This window comes from Electrophorus electricus, chromosome 6, assembly GCF_041902795.1.
Source record: "Electrophorus electricus isolate QZ-2024a chromosome 6, ASM4190279v1, whole genome shotgun sequence".
Taxonomy (NCBI): Eukaryota; Metazoa; Chordata; class Actinopteri; order Gymnotiformes; family Gymnotidae; genus Electrophorus; species Electrophorus electricus.
In genome coordinates, this window is record NC_137502.1 from 14,527,095 (window position 1) to 14,553,034 (window position 25,940).

At 37.9% G+C, this 25,940-nt stretch overlaps 1 protein-coding gene across 7 annotated transcripts in view; it reads right to left on the reverse strand.

Annotated features, from left to right (window-relative positions):
* The window catches only part of b3gat1a (beta-1,3-glucuronyltransferase 1 (glucuronosyltransferase P) a), a 69,697-nt gene that overhangs the window by 19,447 nt on the left and 24,310 nt on the right, over nt 1-25,940 (reverse strand). For 4 of the 7 annotated variants that reach the window (XM_035524950.2, XM_035524949.2, XM_035524948.2 and 1 more), the window contains one exon: nt 19,953-20,171. The exons of 1 other annotated variant lie outside the window; for it this stretch is intronic. The gene's annotated coding sequence lies outside the window, so the exon portion shown is untranslated. Of the gene's footprint in view, nt 1-19,952; nt 20,172-23,408; nt 24,297-25,940 lie in introns of those variants that run through there. 2 more of the 7 variants (XM_081715629.1, XM_081715630.1) reach the window with 2 other exon arrangements.

Below are 25,940 nucleotides of genomic sequence, written 5' to 3' on the forward strand. Positions count from 1 at the left end.
AGAATATTTTTGATGTTTTTAAACATAGAGAACAACAGGTGCCTCTGGCTAACACTAAGGTAAGACAGAGCTATACACTGACTCAGAATATAACATAGTACACTTGGGGTGACCAGAAAAGCTACCATATCAAGTTTGGCGTATTGTTAAAAATTAATAATGTATTACTAAAAACAAACAAACAAACGAGTAAACGAAATCCTTATTAATTAGCTTAGTTTTGGGCACTCTGGCCACTAGAACCCCAATCAGGAAGCACTAAAGCACCACAATAGAAACCGTGGAAACTGAGCAGCAGGCCTGGGTTTTTTTGTTTTTTGGGGGGGTATTGTTTGCCAGCACTAAAGCATGCCTGTGGTAAAAATTACACTACATGTACAAAATAGTAAATTCTTCTTCTTGCTTGCAGGCCTACTAAAAAAAGGTCATCAGAAAATCCTGCTCTGAGTCTGCAAATGGCCACATCATTCAACTGAAAGGACAACTAACCGGCTTAAAAACACTGCTTCACCGAGAATGCTAAACAACTCAGGCAGCATCAGCTGATGTCTTAGAGGGCAGCCTCACTGTAAATCAACCACACCTAACCAGCCATGAACTGAACACAGACAGCACGCTGAGTGCCATAATACTTTCAAAAGTCCTGTGTTCAGGTCAACACCAGGAGAAATCACCATAACAGTTCTGGTATGACACTGCGGCAGAAGCTTGTGTACAAGATGTGCATCACACTTCATACGCATACATTACTGGTCTACGAAGAGGACAGTTTAACGCGGACAGAATCACAACGACTAATTTATCAGTGATGATTTTGCTGTGTATGCTTGGGCATAACATGGAGACAAGATTCTGCATCTCATGGAGAAGATAAGCTTGGTGACTCCTCTCAAATATCAATGTCTCATCTACAGTGTGTCCTTAGAACATGCTAATTGGAATGCATTTGCTGGTGTTTAGGCACAGAACAAAGGGGAGCTTAATATAGAGCTGTCTGGCTTGTCTGATTATTCATTCACTCCTTTCCTAAGCACTAGCTGCAGCTTTGAACATGCCTTGATAATGACTAGAGGAGTCACAATAGGTCATTATTGATGCACCTGTCACTGTCCACAAAACTAACTTACCTGCAGGCATCAGCAAAAGTAAATTCCGAACGTAATGTATTGATTGCAGATTCTAGTGGCGTTAATTGCTAAAGGAATAGCCAAGCAAACGAAGGCAAAGTTGGTTTAACAGGGAAGTGAAGCTATATACAGTAATGAGCACAACTGTCCATTGCAATGTGATTAGAAAGTATACTCAGAAAAGAGCTTTTGGAGGTCTGTTTAATTTTCCTTTGCCCTTGTATACTTCATACATAACTGCAAAGTTTTCAGTTTTAATATCTGTGCAAATGATGATACACAGCAGAATACAAAACAAGAAGACATGCAGAAACATATGCAAGGCATAGGAGCTGGACCCCCCAAAGGAGGGGAGCCAGAAAAATGGTGGAGAACAACAAAGCTAAGCTCTTGTAAGCAAGTAATGGAGAACAAACCAGAAATTTTGATAGTAGATAAGATTCAGAAAACAGCAGTGGTAATAGATGTGGCAGTCTCAAGTGATGGAAACATCCAAACTAATGAATATGAAGACTTGGAGCAATACCAGAGACTGAAAGAGGAAATAGTGAGAATGTGGAATATTAACACCAACGTTGTCCCAGTGGTGATAGAGGCTGTGAGCCCTAAAGGAGTGGCTCCAACAGATAATAGCAACATACAAGTACGTTCAGCTCATGACATCAATAATCTCAGTCCAGAGGAGTGCAAACTGAAGAACAGCAAAAGTACTATGCCGCACCTACAAACTCCCAGGTCTGAAGGCTGGAGTGTGTGAAAAAAACATATGAACACTCACTGGAAGGAGGCAGGTACACACACACACACACACACACACACACACACACACACACACACACACACACACACACACAAACAAACATGAATTTTATTTCATTTAAAAACTATACTAAGAGTTAGAACCTTGCTAATAATACTATATGGTAGGAAACTGACCCTGCTTTAATTATTTCATAGCTAGACTACTGTAATATATTGTTTACTGAATTGCCAGCAATCACAAAGCCTGGCTGTCTGTTTCTTTTAGAAATGATTTAGGATTCCTTCACTAGCTTTTTGAGCTCTTAATGGTCTAGCAACATTATACACTTCAGAGTGCCTGACAGATTATGTTCAAAAAGGTTTTATATCATGCTGGATGGTTAAACTTACCTAGAATGAAGTACAAAAAATCAGTGAAGCTGCCTTTTGCTACTATGCACAAACTCCTTACCTTCAAAATTCATTAGGCACCCACAACTGCAGTGAAAAATGCATTTACTTATCTTAGCTATTTATTAGCATTTGCATTATTTACTAGCACTGCTTTTCACTAGCACTTTACTAGCAATTTCTGTGTCTTTAATATTGTACATACATTATATTTATTAATGTTCTTATACTATTTTATTTACATTATTTTAATACTATATGTATTTTCATGACTCCCAGTCATCATGCACATATTTATAATCTTTCCTTTGGCATAGCAGGTCTCCATATACCTTGTTTAAAGGAAACCAGAGGGAAGGGTCCCGGAACATGATTCACTCTGAACCTTTTGGAACACAAACTTAAAAATCAAATAGGCAAAAACAGACATAAGTCACATGGGGCAAACTAGGGAGAGAGCTTTCAGCTGGAGGCTTCACTCAAAATGTGGCCCCGGCTGCTCAGAGGAGACCACAGGGTGGATGAGATCCTAAAGCACTAAATAAATAAAGATGGGTAAATACACTGTTAGGCTTACAGGTGCAGTATATTCTCCGAACACATTATAATTCAATAGAGGAACTTGCCAACCCATTAACTCAGTGAAAACCAGACATGAATAATTTTGGAAGCTTTTTGGAAGCTTTATTTTCAACATTTTCACAATAGACAAACTGGCCACACACACACACACACACACACACACACACACACACACACACACACACAACACACACACACACACACACACACACACACACACACACACAAAGATTATATAATCTTTGCACTGGAGTAGCGATGAGCAATATTAAGACAATGGAATCCAGCATATGACCAGCAATTAAAAACTCCAGCTAATATAATACTAAACACTGCATAGAATCACATCCTTGAAATTACACTGTATGGCATTTAGCCACAGTGATGAATGCCCATATTGCCCCACTTTAACAGACAATTATTATCATGCTTTTTTGACATGTCCCCTTGTCCAGCAGTTTTGGTCGGAGGTCATGCACAGGCTGAGATTTGGGGACTTATCCTTTTCTGTCCCATTATAGCTCTACTTAATGATCTCTTTATTCTCAGCACCCAATCACCACAAATCTTTTATATTAATATCACTTACAATGGCTAAAAAAAAGTTACACTGTTGAATTGGAAGGACAGAACAGATATTTCAATAAATCATTGTCTTAACCTCCTTACAGATCATTCCTACTTAGACTCAGAACAAACTTCAAAGAGTACGAAAGCATTTGAGTAAACCTGATCTCAATTTTTATGATATATTGAGAGCTGACTCCTCTTTCCACACTTTTTAAAGAAAGATGAAAAATATACACAGCATTTAACAAACACTCACTATCTTATCACAATGGGCAGTGATAGCACAGTGAATAAGGTACTTGACTTGTAAGTGGAAGGTTGCTTGTTCAAGCTGGTGGGCCCCTGAGCAAGACCCTCAAGTTGTACTCAGTCATAACTGTAAGTCACTTTGGATAAAAGTGTCAGCTAATGTAAGTGTATCTTAGTGTGCAAAAATGAGGGTTGGTAGTGTGGGAATATTATTACTTATCAAGTGCTTCTGAATGTTTGTCCTGTCTTATCCAGTTTGCTTTTCAGTTCTCTATTTCTTTCCTTTCCTTTCGCAAGGAGGCCGCTGTAGAGGAGGAGGGTGCAGGGGAGGGAGGCTAAGCGTTTGTGGTACCTTATCACTTTTATATCTGTATACAAACCATGAACTGTGTGACATTACTAATGAAAAGGTAAAAATAACATTTAAAGTCACTGTCCGTATAGGGTGGAGGTCGGTGCAGGCAAGAATACTGGTCCAGGTTTTTTTTTTTTTTAAAAAAGGCAGTAGAATCAAATCTGGCAACAGAAAAATTCCGCAGTCTGTTACTACCTTTGTTTGAGGATCATACCCTTTCTTAAAGAACAATACTATATTCTTATTTTCTAAATAGATACTATAATACATTAAATCACAACACCTTTTACTTCACAGACAGCCTAAGAATTAAAACATATTTGTCAGGTGCAGACATGGTATGCTATGTAATTCCAGTACTCACTCAGCTAGATGCACATTTACATTTATTTATTTACTCTATATCAGGCCAGCAGTCTGTCCAGTTCAGTACTGTTTGATATCGTAATCATGCTGAAGGCCGTTGCAGCTCTGATTTACAAGGGAACATCTTTTTTATTCTCAGGAAAAGGTAAGTAAGTCATTTGTGGAGCACGGCAGTACTGATTGATAGTGAGGGTCTTGTCTTTGCCTCACTGCCTCTGCACTGATGAAAGATTTACAGGGACAGCAGAGCCCCGGGCTGAAGATGCTGCACTGAAAACCAGCTGTCCTCTATCCCACACATTTTTATTTCGTTTTCTTATTCCAGAAAACTTTCTAAACTCTTGATCCACACACGAGGGAGCTGAGGGAGTGGCGATCAGAAAAGAAATTTTGACACATTTTTTTCATCTTTATTCATATTAAGAATATGTGCTGACCTGAAATTACAGCAATTTTAAATTAATTGCATAGGGGATAATGTTGGATTCAGCATATTTGATACATTTTTCTAAGTAGACTGCTTGAACCATATCCTTTTTTTTAATATGATGCCATTAATCTGATTAATCTAATGAACACTAATTTTATGAGATATAGGAAACTATCTACCATAGAATCAGTAGGTCTTTTAGACATCTAACTGAGAATATTAAATTGATTTTCTGATGGACTACATCTGCATTCTAGAACAGATATTCTTCATTTTGGACTTTGGTTATAGGAAAGGAAATGAAATCTTCAGTGAAAGGCAAATTAGTTTCCGTTCTTCCATCTGGATTCTTCCACCATTGTTTATTACACTAAGGGCTGGCAGGTGCAAAGTCATCTTTGTACATTCATCACTGCATGAGAGAGAACCAGTTTCTGGTGGCACATGTACATTTCACATTTACTGTGATATTTTTATTCTTATTATGTATATGCTCTAGCTGAGGGTATAACTGTATATTACAATAAGCACATGCATTGTATATTAGAGAACCAAACAGAGAAAACTCCATATAACATTACATTTTGATTCCTATATACATGCTAATGCAAAAACTTGAATACCTGAACTCAAATTATTTTTCAATATTTTTCAAGTACTATTATCAAGTTAGTCATTCTCACGGATTGGTGCATATCTTTTCCTGCTGCGTTAACCAACATAGATTTACTGGCATGAGTTACAAATTATTTAGGCACTTTTTTTCTGCAAAATAGATACATATTTTTCCTCCATCACCTTCGTCACCTTGAATGGATGGTATGTCTCCATTGACTCCCATTGTGAATTTCTGAAACCACCAAGATGGCCTACAAATGGGAGCTGCCATCTTGTGTGCACTTGTGCAATAGATAAAAATTGGAGCTACAGTATGCACAGTAGAGATTTTGGGCAGGACAGTATCTCTGTCCAAACTCTGGCCAATTGTTAATGTATGCCCCCTCTCTTAATGTCAGGAGCAAACAACACCACAACAGAACATGGTCTTATACATTAGCTAGTAGTCCATAATCATCAGTAAATATGTGCCTTCATTTCCAGTTTTGGAATGAAAATGGTATGAAGAGACCACATTCTAGAACAAACTCTACATTTCTTCATCACAAAAATATGGCAAAATATCTGACATTTAACATTAGCTAGCTAGCTAAATGAATGAATAAATATTCACATTATTTAATTTAATGTGACACAATGAACAATATTTAATATTCAACCCGTCTGATGTTAAATGCATCAGCAGCATTTTGACAAACTAACTGTGCTATCTAGTTTGTTTGCTATGTTAAGGAAGTTAACACTAGGAGCTAGCCAATGCTAGCTACCTTAAAAAACTAAAAAGAACTCGATCCTGAGGGTCTGTTACAACAATTTACTGCGGAAAAAATGTCAAATCAAAGTCATTAACACAATGTTAAAAAAAAAAGAAGCTTATTATAACCTATTCAATGGCCAAATATTATTAGATGTGTAATTTGAAATGAAGTTTATTTCAAACAGAACTTATTACAAGTCTATACTAGCTATGGCTAGTAGCCTTTGCAGAAATGAGAGGTTTCTCTAATAAGACAGATGTGTGAATTATTTTTCGGATGATTCTCCGGTGTCCCTGAATCCCCTCTACACTTGTGTGTAGACAAAAATACACAATTATGAATCTGATCATTATTACAATTATTATTAATATTATTATTGCTAATTATGAATAATAATAATCATTATTATTATAATAACTTTAATTTATATTGTGCCTTTCTCAACCTCAAGGTCGCTTTACAATAACAATACAGATGGAGAAAAAAAACAATTGAACCACAAGAAAATAACCCAAGGCTGGGAAAGGGACTTGTATCTTTGATTACTAATTGCCATATAGATATCAATGAGCGGTATGCTCATAGATCCATATCCCTCTACAGGAGCAGGAAATTGTTATATACTTATATTTGATTTATTGTCCACTTTAAATAACATAGCATTTTGGAAACAATATTTCTAATAATGCTGCAAGTAGTTACTACATATTGAAATATGCTTTGCAATGTATTTAAAAACACCACTGAAACCTGCATTACTTTGACCACTATCTGTTTAATCGTGTAAATGTTGAAACACTTACTAAACACTGTGGAATGGTCTGAAATTGGTGAAGATGCTCATAACACACAATAAAAAAGGGCTCATTGTATATTGCAGCCTTCTGCAAAATCAGTATTGCAAAGGCCAATACTGAGATAATGATTAACAAACTATACATTGGAGCCCTAGTTTTTGACATGCTTACTGCTGCCACAGAGGCTTTTGTTGCATTCAATTCTAAAGCTCTGCAATATCACTTCACACCAAAGTGCTGCTTAATTGCTGACTGTAAAATGATTAAAGGATTTATTGCAAAACCTACTTTTCAGTATGTAGGTAGATTGTCTTCTGGCTATCAGCATAAATGACAAGCATACTAGCATAAATTCAATATGCATTTTTTCCCATTAACTTACTTTTGCAGTACTGTCAAAGTGTTTTCTGCCAGGAAAATAGCAAAATGCTCATAATCCATTCCAGAAATGAAGTATACTATTTTCAAGGAATATTCAAATTGTTTATAAAACTATAAAATTTCAGTAGTCTTCCACTTCTCAAGAGTGGCTTTACTAGGAAACTTTAAAATGTCCTGTACTGCAAATCATCATAAACCCAAGAGTACTAACATGTCAGTTACAATAAAGCACCATTAATTTTCTTCAATAGTAAAAGTCAGTCAAGCCTATGAATGGAGTAGATTTTAAAACCGCAGTAATGTGTTGCCAGAATATTATGAGTAATTTTGCTTTGGCCTATGAAAATGGAAACAGCCTTTGAGAGTTGCAAAAGGCTTTGAAATTCTCTACCAGTTTCAGCTATGCATCTACCTCAATGAGTTTGCGTGCTGTAGGAGTAACATGGGGCTAAAGAACAAATGTGATACATTAAGAAAGAAATGTGTTAAGCAACACTGTAAATGATAGGTGTGTGAAATATAAATTCTAAAAGAATTTTAGCATAGAAGAAAATGAGTTTATCTTTGTAAACTCATAATTTGCAAGTATCATAACATTGCACTATTCCGCTCTAATACCATGCAATTAAATTATACAGCCAAACATCAATACAACCATGTTGTTTATTTAGTTGTATAATTATTCAGATTGTTGATGGGTGTGATTTATTCCTTTGACATACTGTCACTAGCTTTGAACTTGTTACCACAAACCAAGGGAACAAATTCACAACTTATTCTGGGTTAGTCATTTAAAGTGCAGATGCACATGGTCTGGCAGTGTCTTATTATTCAAGTGCACTAATCTGACCGCTGTACATACAAAACTCCTTTTAAACACACATTCTGAATTGAGAGTGTAAAGGACACAAAGCTGACTGTACCTTGAAATGTCACAGGAAATAAAGAATATGTGTCTTCATGCAATGAGCCACTGACATTCGTACTGTTAAAAAAAGTGGTTTCAGATAAGCCTAACATAAAAGATCTTATGAACTTAAGACTATCTACCAAACCCATATTCATCTATTCATGTATTAAAGGAATGAACATCCAACACACTCCAACTAATGCTACACTAGTTGTACACTAATTGATCAGCATGATTCACACATCAGACCACCCAAACTATAACTGTGCCATGCATTTTTGTATGATGTAGGCTTAGTTATACTCTATAGAACAACTCACAGAACTTCATCAAACCAAGCAAATCAAGAGAAGACCACTAAAGGAAAGTCTTTCTGTCTTTGCTTCTGTCTTTCTGTCTTTGATGTTTCTTTCTTCCTTCTTTTTATGGCTTTATAGTTTACATACAATTATTTGGAAATGGCAATTTTACCATATCATAAATCACATTTAAAATCAATATATACCACTGTTTTGTCATAAAAGTGCCAAATAACCTTTACAATCCACACACATCAACAGGCCTGGACTGCAGTAGTTGGAGCATTGACATTTGATATTTAAATGTTCTTGACAAGTGAAGTGTAAAAGGACTCATCCCACTTAACTACAGACATGATCCAAGAGATTAGACTGCTCTCATACAGAGAGGCATGCCAGAGGTCACCAGAGTGATCTTACCAGGCAGGAAAATGTAATACAGCTGCATCTGTGTCTGTTTTGACCTTGGAGGACCATACAGCCTCCCTAACATTAACTGACATTTTATACCAGTGTCTGCTCACTCTCAAACTGAAAAGTGCCATGCTGAAAAGCTGAGTGGCAGCAGAGGGGAAACACTAACACACAGTACTGCTTGATATAACCTGCTATGAAGGTGCTGTGTCATAGCTTCAGAGTTTGAGGGATGATTTTGCTGAGAAGCCTGACTTTTGACTGGCTGCTTAGCCGACTACAGCAACACTACCAATGTCATCTCTTAAGAGCTCTGACATTGAACAAGTGAGTATAGCAAGGGAAAAATAGTCAGACATGAAAAGGGCTACGTAACCTAAATTCAGGGGACAGGAAGCATAGAGGGGAAAATGGGGCATAAGGGACTGTGAGGTTTAAAAAAAAAACCCTAAACACATTTCTCAAGATTTGGATGGATTTAGTACTAGCTACTCGATGAACTGTAGGATTTTGCTTAAATACACGAGCTTCTGAACTTGCATTCAAGCGTCTCAAGTGCAAATATATTTAATCCACTTTATGCACAACATGAACCAAGAGTCTCAGCTACAAAGTCTAATAATGCAGCAACAAGACAAACCCATTTCTGAATTTGTATTGCATCTGTGCTGTACTTTTTGACCACTCTCACCAATTCGGTTGCTAAATCCGGTATCATTGTTTCTGCATTTTGCCTTGCTGCCTTATTTTTTATGGGGGGCAGGGGAAACCCTTGCAGTCCAAAGCCTTGACAGCATTAGGGTAAAAAGGTTGCATTTATATTAAAAGGGGGGGCAGGGGGGGAAATTAATCCTAATGAACACGCATGGGACAGAGCTGCAATACAAGCAATACATATGGAAATGCCTCCAATTAGGCTGGCCCCTGGTAGATTTCTGGGGAAGTGAAGCGAAAGCTAGAGCCCTTGGCTTTAATGGAATCAGTGAGGTCACAGATATGACAGAGGTGACTGTAATCATGTGTCATCAGCAGCATATTCATAGATCAAGACTTCCAAATCAGAAGCCTCTTGTTAGGGTACACTAAAGGGAGGGAGGAGGCTCCTCTGATTGGCCACATCAAACTTATACACCACACAAAGGAAGTTGCCTTTTTTCCTTTAACAAGCATTTGGGGTTGCAATGATAGCAGACAATCTGTGACTTTGTGACCCATTTAAATCTGTACAAACGTTTCATTCATCCCCAGAAAGATACAGTCGGGGCCATAAGGTTGTACTCTTTTGATTACAGTTTTCTTCTGCACAAGCTCTAATAAAACATTAGAAGTTTGAATATCTTGCTCGCAGTGTAAAGCTGCCTTGTGGGTTTTAAAGTTTCAATGATAGCCTAGGTTCCATATTTTTCAAGCACATCTACTTTCCATGACTTTATTATGTTGTTGGAATGTTCCTGTTCATCTCAGATACTCACTTGGATAAGAAGAATATTTTGTGACAGAAGCAAAACTCATTGAAAGAGTACAATTCAGGTTTAAATGGCAAAGCTACAAATGCAATGATTATTTAGGACAATTTATAACATTTAAACATGTTCAGCTTTGCAACTTTTAAGCAATACTGATTCAGTCTGCTGTTTCAACTTACAAGCTACAATAAACCTTTATTCATTCCAAAATCACTGATCAAACTTAATAATCCATACATTAATTTTGTATGATTTTATTGGTGCAACACCTGGTGCAACATTAACTCCCACTGTAAGTTTGTAAGATAACATTAGGGCACCTAAACATCAAAATAATGGGAGAAGTAATGCTGATAGCATAAAAAGTTTTATTAAAAAATACGCTATCCTTTAACCAAACTAGGACGTCATTACAAGTAAACCATCCACACTGCATGAAATAAGCTCATTTAGCAAACAAAGGCTAAATGCATTTCATTTGTGTTCCTGTCTTACTTTTATATATGAAAAATAAATATGCGAATAATTACTACAGAGATTACTTTACAGCTACTGACTAGTGGACTCACAGCAACAGATGACTGTTTACTTCACTCCCTCATAAAGCTGTAAGATTGCTATTGGAATAGTAAAGGGATGTAATGCGCACACTGTGTACAACTGATGTAAATCTGAAATAGCTAACCAGACTGGACAGAAAATATTGATTATGCACAGCCACAAGATCGAAATCCAGCCAAGAATGAACTACACTCAAAACTTTAAGATATGACAATTATTTAAGATCATGCTCACTATCTGCATTAAAAACATGCCCAAATAGCCTGTTACTCACATTTATTTTGATGCCTGTGATTCTGACATGCCAAAGCACATATCATGTTAATGTATTACATATCGTAGTCTCCAATCTATAGAGTAGGCTATACACTAAAAGATAACACTATGGGATTGCCATGTAATTGCTGATTTTATTTTGCATTATGCTAGCAGAGATCATAAACCAGTGCCAAAGAAAACTACAGGAAGTCATCTTAAAATGTTTCTCATGCCCTTGGTCCTTCTATGGTGTGCACGCCTGGTTGACTAGTTAGCACACCTAGGTACCAGTGGAACAGCATTTTCCCACATCATAATGCAGCTAGATATTGCTAGGTATTATATTTAAGACGATGGACGATGCCACCCCGACACCGACAGCAGGTGCACCCTGTCTGCTATAATTTCAGTATAATTCTGCTATAACGTAGAAACCTATAGTTAACTTATTACAATAATTATTACAAACAACAGCTAACTTATTAAAGCAAATTATTTACAATGAAAAAACATAGTTATATCAGCCACTTCCCATTTTTCTGTAAACAGTTATTTTAGTTTACTTCATTCATGCAGCTAGGCATTTAAAAAATAAGACTTACAATAATACTTTATATGATTGTATATACAATGTATATCCAGTACCAAAATTTACTTGTGCCAGTGGAAACGTTTTTCCACATGAGCACACATTTAAATTGAGAAAATGCATGAGACCATTTTATTTTAAAATTGAGGACAACAAACAATGTCATCCCAGATTTAACTGATTTTTACTGTCACATATATGGGTTTTAATTTAAAAGAGTTCAATTACCACTAATAGTAATTAGCATAATGTAGTAATGTAATTAACTAAATAGTCATTGAAATAGTCATTGAAATTCCGAGGTAAGTATATTAAAATATATAGACAAAATACCACATTGCTGGGACAAAATTATGTTAACAAAGGCTACTCACATGATACAGCCCAGTTCAGCGTCAAAAAAGTAGAAGACACAGGCTAACATGTACCACAAACTTCAAATATGAAAATACAGTATGTGAAACTCCTGTTACATTATTATAATATACTACTTTAATCTCTACCAAGAAAGGTACAGCTAACATAAGTAAACCAGTAGCTATAGCATTCTGCATATTCCTCACCACTTCCTAACATTAAATTCATGTTGCTTGTAAGTAAGATAGCTACATGAGCTTTTACTCTCCCTTAGTTCAGTGTTTTCTTCTTCCCATGGGAACTAAAATAACAGAATTTTATGAACATTCTAGGCCATCAAAAAGGACCAATCACAGAGTGTGAGAACTACCAACATTCTTAGTCTTTCTGGACGCACATGCACTCACACAGACAAACAATAGGCACCGGCTATCAGTATCCATAATAATCCCTTTGACTTTTACAGCCTGTTTCTCAAACAAAAACACCTTTTTCAGCAAATCCAACAGTGAAAGAATTGTTACATTTCAGTTTGCACACATTTCAGTTTTGACCCATACTATCCTAAATTTGGCATCACCCTGTTCAACCTAATTCAACTTTGAATTTTAAATATCAAAATGTTAAAAGATGAAAAGATGTACACAGTGTCTTGCAAAACTATTAAATCCCCTTATTAATCATTAGATTTGTCTTGACTGAAAATCACAATTACAAAAACAGTATTTTGGGTGCAAGCCAATGTGTTAAATTCTACTTGCAAAAGTTTCCTTTTCATATCTTGTTCATGTCTATAATTTTATTTCTAATTTGCTTAGTCTGCTGGGTAAGTTCCTACCAGTGCTTTTCTTTGTGGCATGTTTGCTTCAGGTGGTTCAGGTTGTGAACCATCACTTTTACACAGTGCCACAGATTGTTGTTTGCATTGAAACTTAGACTTTGACTTGGCCATTGCAAAATATTTTAAAGTAAAGATAAATAAATAGGATATACTCCTGAACAATACTTCTGATGTGCTGAATCCACTAAGGAAGGAATCACTAAGTAGGAGTGGCCGAACAGCACTCTTATAATATGTAGTTTATTTGATTCAGGACAAAACACAAATGTTTTTGGACCATATGCATTCATCAGCGTCCTTCATCCCAAGCATGTTGATCAATGCCTGAGGGCCAAAACATTTGTGTTTTGTCCTGAGTTGAATAAACTACTACATATTATATAAGTGCTGCCTGACTACTTCTACTACTTACAGAACACACATTTTTGTTGTTCAACTACTCCTTTTTTACTCTGGCCTTGTGCTTGGGCTCACTGTTCTGCTAAAATGTAAAGGTTTCTCCCGAGTTTTACTTTTTTAGCTAAAGAAGATTGTCTTTAGGTATCTACCTGTACTTTACACCATTCATCCTTCTTCAGTTTCAACACTATCTGCCCATTATCTGCTAAGGAAAACATCCCCACAACATGATACTTCCTGCCACCCCTACCACTCATACCACTGTTAGGATGATATTTGTTGAGGAATGGGCAGTGTTTGGCTTGTGCAACAAAGGCTTGAATTTTGGTCAAAAACCTCAATTTTTGTCTCGACTGACAACAAAACTTTATTCCACATTTTATAAGGGTCACTCTGTGTTTTTTTCTTCAGTAATTGCGTCCTTCTAGTTACCCTCCCATACATACCAGCTGTTTTCAGAGCTCTTGAAATCGCTGACTCCTGCACCTTCACTCCAGCCACTGAACTCCTTCAAAGCGATTGTTGGCCTCTCTGGGGCTTCCCACACACATCCCCTTCTTGCTCTGATGCTGAGCTTTGAAAGATAGCATTATCTAGGTAGCTTCCATTTACAGTGATAATTGGGATGTCCAAACACTAGGAAATAATTTTGCAGCCATATCTTATGCATATCCATTTTTTCCCATTAGTTTTCATTTTCACAACTTTTTTCCTGATGCATGTTTTTTTTGGTCACACATTTTTTCAGCTTTCCAATACTTGTGCATCACTTTTAAAAAAATAACGAGGGTGGTATTTGAAAAAACATTTTTCTTAACATATTTTACTGGCTACATGCAGTAAATATTAACAGCTCTGCACAGTGCAATTATAAGCAGACTGACAGCCTGCACAGCTGCAGACATAAAATCACTACTGCTGTTTGCACTCTCCCAGATTCTGATTAGTCAGAATTTAGGTTGTGTACAGTCACACAAGATTTGTCAGTACATAAACTTGCTGACAAGTGATTTTGTAAAGCATAAGTATGTTTACTTGAGATTTTTCCATTTACACTTACTTCACACAAGTACTTTCCTGAAGGAGCTCTTTCTTTTACTTCAGCTGAGAAACATAACTTGAATACAGTTTTCAGTAATGTTTTCACCATGCTAGCACAACAATGTCTTTTTTCCTGGAATCTAGAGCAACTAAACAGCTTTAGGGGGGATTGTGACCACTGCTGTATTGCCTTAGGGGTTACAACTGCTGAACATTTGTACATCCATATCACATATCCCCACAGAGGGCTGTGGAAATCCGAGAGTCTATTCTTTGCAATTGTAGGCGCTCTTCCTTCTCATCCTCATGGAGGCTCCTCACTGACATATGTCTTTAAACAGGAAGCATGTGGAACATTTTTTTTAGAATCTTTTCTCTTCTGATTGCCTAGGCCAGTGATTCTTAATCCCAGTCTTGGGGATTACACATACTGCACATTTTAGTGTTTGCTCTGTTCTAATAAACCTGGTTCAACTCATCTGGTTATTATCGAGCCCTACAATTCTGTGTATTGGGGAGGAAAAACAACAATATGCAGTGTAAATATTTTAGTGGACTCTGCCTCAGAACCACTCATATAGACAATCATTCTTTTGGTGCATTGCCATAAATATAATAGGCAACATCATCTCATTAGACCACACTATGGCTACATACATACTCCAATGCCCAGGTTTAATTTCAACCATGAGCAAAAATATTTCTAACAGACCCAGAGAAGTGTCATGTGTGGCCATGTCTGAGCCACTGTGCACAACTTCTTTTACTACTGAGCAGCACTGTTATAACAACCACCGCAGCAGTAGTTGTGTGAGTGTGGCAGGTATGTAAATGGCACAGAGTATTTTTTTAATACAGCAGTGGACATGCGCATAATGACAGGACCACTTTAATGGGAAAAGCCAAAGTGCGGAGCAAGGGGAAAAAGATTAAGAGTGGATTTGTTAAACATGAGAATCGTGCATGCTAGGAAAGCCATGTTACAGCTAAATGCCTTCAGTTCTTATGAACACACACATACATGCGCACACACACACACACACACACACACACACACACACACAAGATTTTGTTTTTGCATTTAAAAACTACAGTAAGAGTTAGAACCTTGCCACATACTAGGAAACCGTCCCTGCTTTCATTATTTCATAGCTAGACAACTGTAAGTCAAAGAATTTTGAGTTGCACCAGAGAAATCTAAAAGCATTCTACACTAAAACATGCAAAGAGATGCGAGGTAACATCATTTTCTGTCGATATCCAAAAGGTCATGGTCAAAGAGGTTACACCCTGTTCCCTGTTCAAAAAATGAAAGCATTCTTTCTGTCCTTTAATGAATAGACAATGCAGAGCCTATCAATAGAGATCTCAGAGGCTGAAACTGGAATTGATCTGTGTGGATGGACTGTCTTCAAACATACAGATTCAACAATGTTTCATAATTGCATGCTATTCATTGACAAAAAGGATATTCAATTGCATAAAAGTGAGGTATGAACACAGCAGAAAACAGAAATGAATTGTTTCTATAGCTTTACAGAGGTCAGTACAAATTTATTAGGCTACATTTCACGGTAGACAATATGTGAGAATAAAAAAGGCTTTATAATTCTAATAGAATCCCTGACAGATGAAAGATGAGAGAGGATTATGAGGAAAAATAGACAATGTAATAGGCAACTCACACACACACACACACACACACACACACACACACACACGTATTCATGTATGTATCTGATTGATATCAAGTCGATATCAGCAAAACATACTGTACTAGATATTGGGATACTGTCACAAATCCAGCCAGAAAATAGCACAGCAGTCTTTTGAGGCAGCTCACCGCAGGTCATGGGATAACAACCAGGGTAGTCTGAGTAGGTCACAGTAGAACATTTTGAACACAATTTATACACAGCTGTAGAGTTTTTAACAATTAAAACTATTATTTTGAAATACAACTATTCACGCGCTCGCATGAAATACAACTTTTCACGCGCTCGATAACCCAATGTGGGTGAACAGGTTATTTGCTTTCTAATGAAAGCATTCAAATGAAACAAAATAGCATCTTAGCACTGTTGACTGCCACAGATACATGACCAACAATGGAAGTAAAAATAGACTTTAGTCTTTAAAGTTTATAAAGTTGTCACGGTCGTAGAACGTGCAGGAAAAGAAAGGAAGCAAATGCCAGTCTCCAACTGAAGAGTTGAATGAAACGAATGAAAACAAAAACAAATATAAAATTGCACTAAATGGAGCAAAAGAAAGTCAACATAATGACAAATAGTCATGGAAACAAAGAGGTTAATAAAAGGCACAACATCCCCTAGGTGTTGTGGTGAATGGGGCACACTACACACCACCTGAGGGAGCCGTGGCTAGAAAGCAAAATAAACACCACGTGCAACAAAAGATAAAAACATAAACAAAAGTCATGTGCAATGCCACTGCCGTGTAACAGAGGCTATTTTTTTTAAATAATTTTGTTTATATTTCATAATATAAATATGTGTCATATCCATTCATGATATCTGTAAACTATAGATTCTACAATACATCTTACACAAAAAAATCCCCAACAATCTAAATTTCACCCAAACCACTGAATCACAAATCCATGGTAGCTTTAATGAAAAACATATCGTCTCGGTATTGAGCAGTATTCAAATGCAAGATTTTGGTATTGAAAAATATCTGTTAAAGTGCCATGTCTAATTTACATACATATAATTACTGCAGTACCTAACAGCAGATCTGCTCCCTGTCACCATCTGAAACTTGCATCAGCCAAAAGGTTAATAACTGAAATGCCATTCCAAATGGGGGAGATGGCATCAACACACCAGCTTGTGCAGAATGTGACTATCAAGCCATGTATTTCTTCATGTATGAGATACAAACGTCTTCTGCTCTAAAACAAGTTCGGATTGCTTCTCTGCACCCTGCTTGGAACAAGATGATTGACAGGAAGGAGCGTTTTCTCTAAGAAATACAAATTAAGCATGTCAGAGGGTCCAGCATAAACCATGCATAGGTCTGCTTGAAAATACTGAGGAAGTTCATGGACATGATGTTTCCAAGATGGAAAAAAACACCCATGCTCCTGGAAGAAATTCTCTTTTTATTATTCATGTTCCAATTACAAGCTCCATAAAAAAGTGAAGAAAATGTAAAAAAAATAAAACAAAAAAACCCCCCAAAAAAACAGTTCAAGGTCTAGATCTTATTTACTGCAGATGAGGGAAGGAGCATTTGCATGCTGCTCTGTGGAAGGCTGCATGAAAGGCAAGAGTGCATCGACCAATCAGTGACCTGATACTGGGTAGCGCCAAAGAGAAAGGCTCTTTGGTAGTGAATAGTGACCTCTGGGAAGTGATCAGTCTTGCATGGGCAGTATGGACAGATGACTTCCTATCTCTACAGGACAATGACAGTTCAAAGTCATGGCATTTCTGCTGTTTTCTAGGTACAACTTTCTCTTTCCATGCAAGCACATTTTCTAGTAGCCTGATGTTACAAAGACAGAGCAAGCTATATTTTTCAGGACACTGATAAATAATAGGAAATATAATGTGTAAATGCATGAAACATGAATGATTATAGATATACAGTGACATTGATAAGGAACATACACACCACACCACTCAAAACTGAAGTGAGAGGCTTTCATTATTGATCTTGAATTCCTAGTCAATAAAAACTATTTCCCTGGGGTACAGGGTACCATCCAATTTGTTGCATGCACCCTGATTTAAATGACTTTTTAGTGACCGGTTTAGGTGTTTTTATTATTAGGCAAGTCTATCAAATCTAAATTAATTTAAAATTGCTCAATAAAAAGCAGTAACCATAGTACTCATATTACTCTTCATTGTTCAATTATACTAGTTGTTATAGCCCTATATTCATTTAAAGATTTTTGATGAAGAAAATATATGATGATCTGAAGTCTCATTTTACCTTTTCAAACCCAGTTTGTGTGCATCTTTGTATTTGTGTGTGTGTGTGTGTGTGTGTGTGTGCGCGCGTGCGCGCACGTGCACATGCATATGTGCTTGTACTGAAACCAGTCTCATTTAGTTACTCCTGTCTCAGCAGTGCTCACAGATTGAGTAAGCATTCAGCGGAGCTCTGCCAGACACAGGATCTATAGGGATCGGTGGTTAGATCAGGAAAATGCATGATTAGACATCTATCCTCTTAGGAAATTAGTTTTATAGCTTTATCAATACTTCCTGTTTACCAAAGCAGGAGCAACAGGTGCTCTTTCTCCCCTTCTCTCAATTCATCAGTATTATATCATGACATATATTTGCTAACCGAATAGCTTTCAGTAGTAATTTACTTGAAACATCATAAGCAAGTAACAAACAAATACTCAAAATGTATTAGACCCTCACTGTCTTTCTCACTACATCGGGCAGAAGCAACAACATCCCCGAGCAAATCAAGACTGCATTGCTCATGTTCCAAAAGAAGTACATCAAAAACATACAAACCAAATACACAGCCTGTTTATTGTAGTTGATTATCACTTTTTGAATAAGACTTCAACCAAACCATTCGCTGCTGTCTTCATCTCCATTAGCCAACTTAAGTCAAAAGAGCCATCAGAGTGTTTTTGTTTCACTTTAGGAGCCCTTAACAGCTGCAGTTTGCTTGAGTCACCGAAGGATACAGCACTTGAATTCTATTTCCAGTTTTGAACGTTTGTCCACAACAACATCTGGAACATCTTCTACCAGCCTCTTGTATTCAAGTGACCCAGCCACGCTATTACATACACATAAGCAACCACCACTCCAAGTCTAAAGCATGCTGCAGTAATCAAGGCCATGTTGCACAGATGGTTCAAATGTGTAAATGTGTTAATGCTCTCCGTGCCTGTCAAGATCCTAATCCCTTCATCTTGACCTCAGTGAAATTAAAAACTTCAGAGAGGCTGAACAGTGACAGAGTGACCACATTTTAACCAAAACACAAACTTACGCACTTTGCTCTTGTGAACTACATATTATTCTACAGTCAAATTAAATTATGGTTATCTGATGGTACACCACCAGTCAAACAAACATAAACATGCTTGTCACATTGGCCCTGAGTCTTGTCCTTAGCAACATGTAGTCAAAACTTATGTCATGCTGCAAGTACCTCTGATAATCCCGCATGTTACATTAGACTGCTCTCTATTTACAAGTACTTCCCAAGAGTTTAGTTTAGACATATTTGAATACAACACAGTGCTTGGCAATTTCTTATCCCATCCCCCCCCCCCCCCCATCAATATTAAACATTAATTTCCATTTCAAAACCTCATTAGTCATAACTCAGTCAGAATATCCCCTGCTTCAGCCTACCGATCCGAATCAACAGAGCTTTTATTGCAAGGGTAAGGCAGAGAGATATAGTGACAGAGGGGTACTCACAAGCAATGGTATGTCTCTCCTCCTGTAACTGATGCCCACGTTTCACTAATCCTGAAGCTTAATCCTCACACATCCCTAAATGGGGTGGAGGGTGAAGGGGTGACAGCAGTGTGGAGGGTTGCGGGTACGCTCCTCACAGGAGCCGAGCCGGCACAGGGCTCAGAGGGCCAGCTGCTGGTCTCCGCACCACGTGTCCAGTCACGTCCTCAGAGCAGGCGGCTGTGAACACAAGAGGGCTCATCTGTTAGAGGGAGAAAGGGCCATTCTCATCTGCAGACAAAGGCTCACATTGAGACAGAAGGCCAGGCCCCTTGAAGGGTCAATGGGAGGGAAAAGGGGAAAGCTATCCACTGCCATACACATGGCAGGATCTAGCAAGACAACCAGCAAGCATGGTTGGATGCGTTCTTACTTGGTCAACGTGTAGATACTGTACACACGGACAAAGTGTCATGATGCTCTTAGTTATATCAACACATGTAACATTATCATAACAAGTCTGTAGAAACAAAATTATTGTTTTGATACACCAGTAAGGAAATGTTATGCTGACTGCAATGTCATATCTTAAGCATAAAAACAGGTGATGCCAAGTTGATTTGCCACGAAAAAAGAAATACTGTCTTGGGTACCTTGGGTTTCACTAGGATAAGAGAAGAAGATTATTCTAATTAAATCACATGTATCAATTCCAGATCACCAAACATATACTAATAGTACAAGTTACTAATACTATGAGCAATTAATGTGTTCACCCAAATTCATACATTTTACTCGCCTGTATTTAAAAATATATTACATTACTTCTGATCACCAGACTCAGTTGGTGGGTGTTCAAAGAATGTTGCAGAACATGGAAGGAAAGTTCTCCCACTCTGAAGCAGCCCTGACAGAAACAAATCCACCTCTGAGGCCTGCCCCCAGTAAGTAGAACTGCAAGAAGTCCACTTCAAAAGGAAGCAGCCTAAAACATTGCAAGCAGTCTTTATTTGGGGCTGATTCAGCTCCATCCATGTGCTGTTGATGAAGCTGAATAGGTCTTGTGCTTCTGTAAAGAGTATCTGGCTGCACTGTCCAGACAGCATCAGTAAAACATATGCTGCAGCAGAGGACATGATTTATGGATACAGTAAAATAGGAAACATGATTTTCAAGTCTCTAATAGGTTGCAGCCGTGACTACAAAAGTCATACAGTTTACCAGAGCAATCCAAATCCACTGAAATCGGAAGCTGCACTCAAAAGCTGGTCCATAAAATCTATTTCAAGATATGGGAAACAATAGCAACAAACACAACTCATCAAAAACAAATTTCAAGAATTTGCATGGCTTTCATGCTACTGGACATATCTCTGTAACAGGTAATCTTCTAAGGTAAAGGCCAGTGTACCATTTTTACAACCATAGCACCTAACCAGCCAAGAGCAGCCCCTATATGCGGCTGCTTCATAAACTCATGGTTATTGATGTGGCCATATTCATGAAGAGTGTTAAAGAGGTCCCTCTGGAGGGTCATTCTCTGCACTCTTATGTGCTGACTGAGAGAAATAGGTGGCTGAATGTGACCTATGGGAGATCAGTGGATTAGTATTGATCGAATGTGCCAGCCAACAGGCACCAGGGATGAATCAACACCTTATCGGTCTATATCTGTCCGAGTATACTCATAGTGATCCCAACTCGAGCCCACAGTCAGTGAGAGTCTCCTTATAATGGCATCATAAAAACAGAACCAGATGAGGTGTATGTGTGTGAGTTTGGTAGGGCTGCTCAATACTGACAAAAACACTATATTGTCATTATATTGCTATATGTCTTGCATCATATTACATGGCTTGCTTTGCAGATTATCTTATTATTTTGACCAAAGTTCTTGATCATCTTTGATTCATCAGGTGGTCACACATATACACAAAAGCACAACTGTACTGATGGTAGTGGTATAATGGGTAAATGCAGTGGTAATGCAGAATGTCATTTGTAAATAAGGTACATTGCTTTATAACATTTTTGTAATTTATTAAAAAAATTGAAAGTATTTTCTTACACATGAAAACAATTTTAACCCCTGCACCAAGTATAGCTAATTATTTTCCTAAATGTCTTTTTGTACTGGATTAACTGGATAAACTGGATTTGGCCTGTACTAAAATGCCTTTGACCAAGAATTAAAGTCCATGCACTTCAGTAATGATTCCAAATACAAGGAAAAAAGAAATACTCATTTTTCATTTTGGATATGCATTACAACCATTTTGGTTATACAGATATAATTTTACTTTGGACCCTAGTGGTCACTACGTTTTTATTAGAAAATGGTGTGGATTTTTAATCAGTGTTCTTCCTTGGATGGCCTTGGTGGCTTGATAAAATTAGGCGTTACCAACGGCTAAATGATTCATTCTCTGGCTTAACATAGTTATATATAAAATGTGTAGACACTAAAGGTCATTGCCTGTCCTATCATAATATCTACAGGTAAATTCTAATTACTAATCATTCCATACTTGTACATAGAACATTAAAAGCCAACGTTCATGTCAAACTCACTGAATGGTGGACACACACCACTATGCTCATCTCATACCACGATATACGGGACTAGGTCTGTCGCCATGGTAACGGATTTCACCTCTACATGGACATGGCTGAAGGGGGATCTGTAGTGTATGTGAGAGAATGAGGGAGAGAGAGAGAGCGCAAGAGAGAGAGAGCACTGCACATAAAAATAATCCCTCTGCGTGGCTGCCTTTCTGACTCAAAATAATCCCTCTGCGTGGCTGCCTTTCTGACTCATCTCTGTCTCTGGGGCAGAAGTAGTGCAGTACAAACATTGCACGGGGTACACTGGTTTACAGTGACCTTGTGATAATATTTTCTTGTACCTAAAATAGTACCACATTTATTCATTTATTTTAATTTACGTTTAACAATTAAGAATCCTGCTAGTTTGTGGGGGTTTTAAATGTACTATGAGATTACCTCAGGTTCTCTTCAAACAAGCGAAACCCTAGTAGACTTACCTCAACAGGGTGAGGCTTACGCAGGGTTAAACAAGTGTGGGCACAAAATGTGGCACAAAATGCCTTCAATCACCTAACTAAATCAGGGCTTCATTCAGTACCTCACATTGTGTATGTAGCATTTTTTGACTCTGTTTTACAAAAGTCTCTCTCTCGCGCTCTCTCTTTCTGTCTGTTTTTCTATCTATCTCTTTCTCTATGTCTTTCTGTCTCTCATTCTCTTTCACTGGCCTTGCATTGTATATTGCCCAAAATTACAAAAGGAAACATGGCTTTTATGTTTCGTTCTACTTCTTCCCCTTTCACGTTTTTCGCTTTTCATTTTTTGTTCCATTTTTCCCTTTAGAGAAAAATTTGGATTAGTGGTTGAAGGTCTGTTTCTGAGGTCTGTAAAGTCTTACATCTTTTACTATAGCTCATTGCAGTTACTCACCTTAAACCTTCTTCGGATTTATAGTTCAGAAACTTGAGGCGTGAAAACACGCAAACAGCATAACTAGATGAAAATATTGGGGGGAAAAAAGGTCAAATTCTGCATAACTCAAAAATCAAGGTTCCTCAACTGTTTATGCTGTATTTATTTATTTGCTTTTAAGCCATGCATACATGCTGTGGATAAATGCATACATATTTTGCTCTGATCGAAAAACAATGATCAAATATAATGAGTATGGAGTCTTTTTTTGTATTTCTGTTGTTTTGTCATGCAGCAGCTAATATTGATATGTTCCAGCTCCTTTCATCAAGTCCCATTATGGAACCCAATGATCAGCGTCAATTAATTCTGCCACTGAGCATGTTTGAGGCGTAAGTGTCGACGGGCACAATTGGAATGCTGATGTCAAAATGGCACGGTGTGTGCCTTTATGCAGCGGGTGGAAAATGCAGTGGTACAGGACAACAAAAGCCTGTCTGCTGAATCTTTGATGAGCAGTAAAGTGATGCTGCAGATAACAGCTGAATCCAGGCTCGCTGGAGAGATGTCATTTAACGAAAAAAAAAAATGGTGGGTTTGCAGTGAAAGAATTTGCCATGCATCTTGTGCCACCATTATGATTAATTCAGGCACAACTTAAATGGAGTAAATGCGTCTTTATTTTCTCTTAAGTGGCAGCTATCAATAATTCACTGGTGGCCAAGTTCAGCATATATCCCTACAAAGTTCAGCTCTTGCGCTGGCCACAGGAGATAGGGATATGGAGAAGGGTTGAGCCACAGAGAGCCCTGGCTGATGGATGGAGAGACAGAGAGAAAGGGAGAGAGACAGACAGACCGAAAGAATCTCTCAGAGAGAGAGAGAGAGAGAGAGAGCGAGAGAGAGAGAGAGAGAGAGAGAGAGAGAGAGAGAGAGAGAGAGAGAGGGAGAGAGAAAGGGGGTGGGGAGACAGATAGGGTTGACAGCTGGGTTTTCATCCAACCATATAAAAAAGGTGTGGGATGGAAATATAAAATGTTAATAGATTTAAGAAATGTTAAAGTTTGGGTAGTATACAAAATAGACCAAATCAGTCTTGTGTCAGTAAAAGAAGGTGTTGTATGAATGCTGTAGTAATATGTAATGTTGTAGTGCGTAACATTGCTGCCCCTCTTGTGGGGGACTGGATTTCAATCCTCATATGGGCGAGTGCTCTATGCTATATCAGTAATAATCCTTGGGCAAGACTCCTAACACTACACTCACCTATCTCTGTAACAGGATTGAAAATTGCAAGTCGCTCTGGATAAGAAGGTCTGCCAAATGTGTTAAATATAGGCCTACTGACTTCAATTCACATCCAAATTATGGGAACACCACACGTCCATGTGAAATGAAACAAATGTAATTTGAGTAGTAATTATCAGCAAGAACCTCAAGCAAATAACAATAAGCCCAACATCCACGCTGTGGCTTGCACCCATTTCCACACTTCACAAAACCAGCTTATTGTTTGATTAACACATTGTTCACTCACTTTTCACCTGCATGAAACACTACTGGAACCTACATAAACAAACCCACATGTATTTCATAGAGAATGCCCCTGGTATCACAAGCAGCAATACAAAAGAGATATGCTCTTATCTCTGGGCATTTAGTTAATGGTATAGCCCACCATTTTTCTTTATAAGGATAACTCTGGACAGCACCTTCCCATCTACAACTGGAGAACACCTATTGCACATACAGTGGTTAAGAAGGCCATTTATAATATAGTCTACTCCTGATCAAATTGCAACAAATACACTGGATTCCTAACCTGCTGAATATTCAGCCTCTTTAAAGTTCATCAGCTTTTTTTTTATTTTGTTGAATAAGAATAAAACCATTCATTGAAAAGTTGAATATCTACGTAAATAGCAAACAAACAAGCCCATTCATGTGTACTTGTAGCAGGATCAGTGGGTGTCAACAAAAGAACTCAGTCACACTGTACTGCATATTGCCATACAAATGAGGAATTAATTATACTGGCTCCTCTCAAGGGCTTGGGTGCCATTATTTTACTGTTTTTCTCCGCCTTCATTGCTGTGGAATGAAGAAAACATTCCTTGCTTAACCAAGAGAAGGAAAAAAAAAACACACACACACACACATGCACAGACACACACAAACACACACACACAAATTTACACAACCTGTGGTTGTCATGACAACAAGTTAACTTATCCCTCTACAACCAGAGAGTGGTGTGTGTGTGTGTGTGTGTGTGTGTGTGTCTGTGTGTGCTGGGGGGCATCAGAAGCAGAAATGAGCATCGTAGCTAAGTGACTGTGCCGAAAGTGAACCACTCACGAACGTGCTTGCTTGTGTTTACGGAGCTATGAAACAATAAGATGAAGTGGGGGAACAGTGATGACCCTAACCCAGGAGGCCTGCCAGACATGCAGTGCAGTCTGGTTTCCAAGATACCTTGTGATTGCACACAGGTAGAGGGGTTGTCACCTTCTGTGATGGGGAAATTGAAACAGGGAGGACGCATGATTG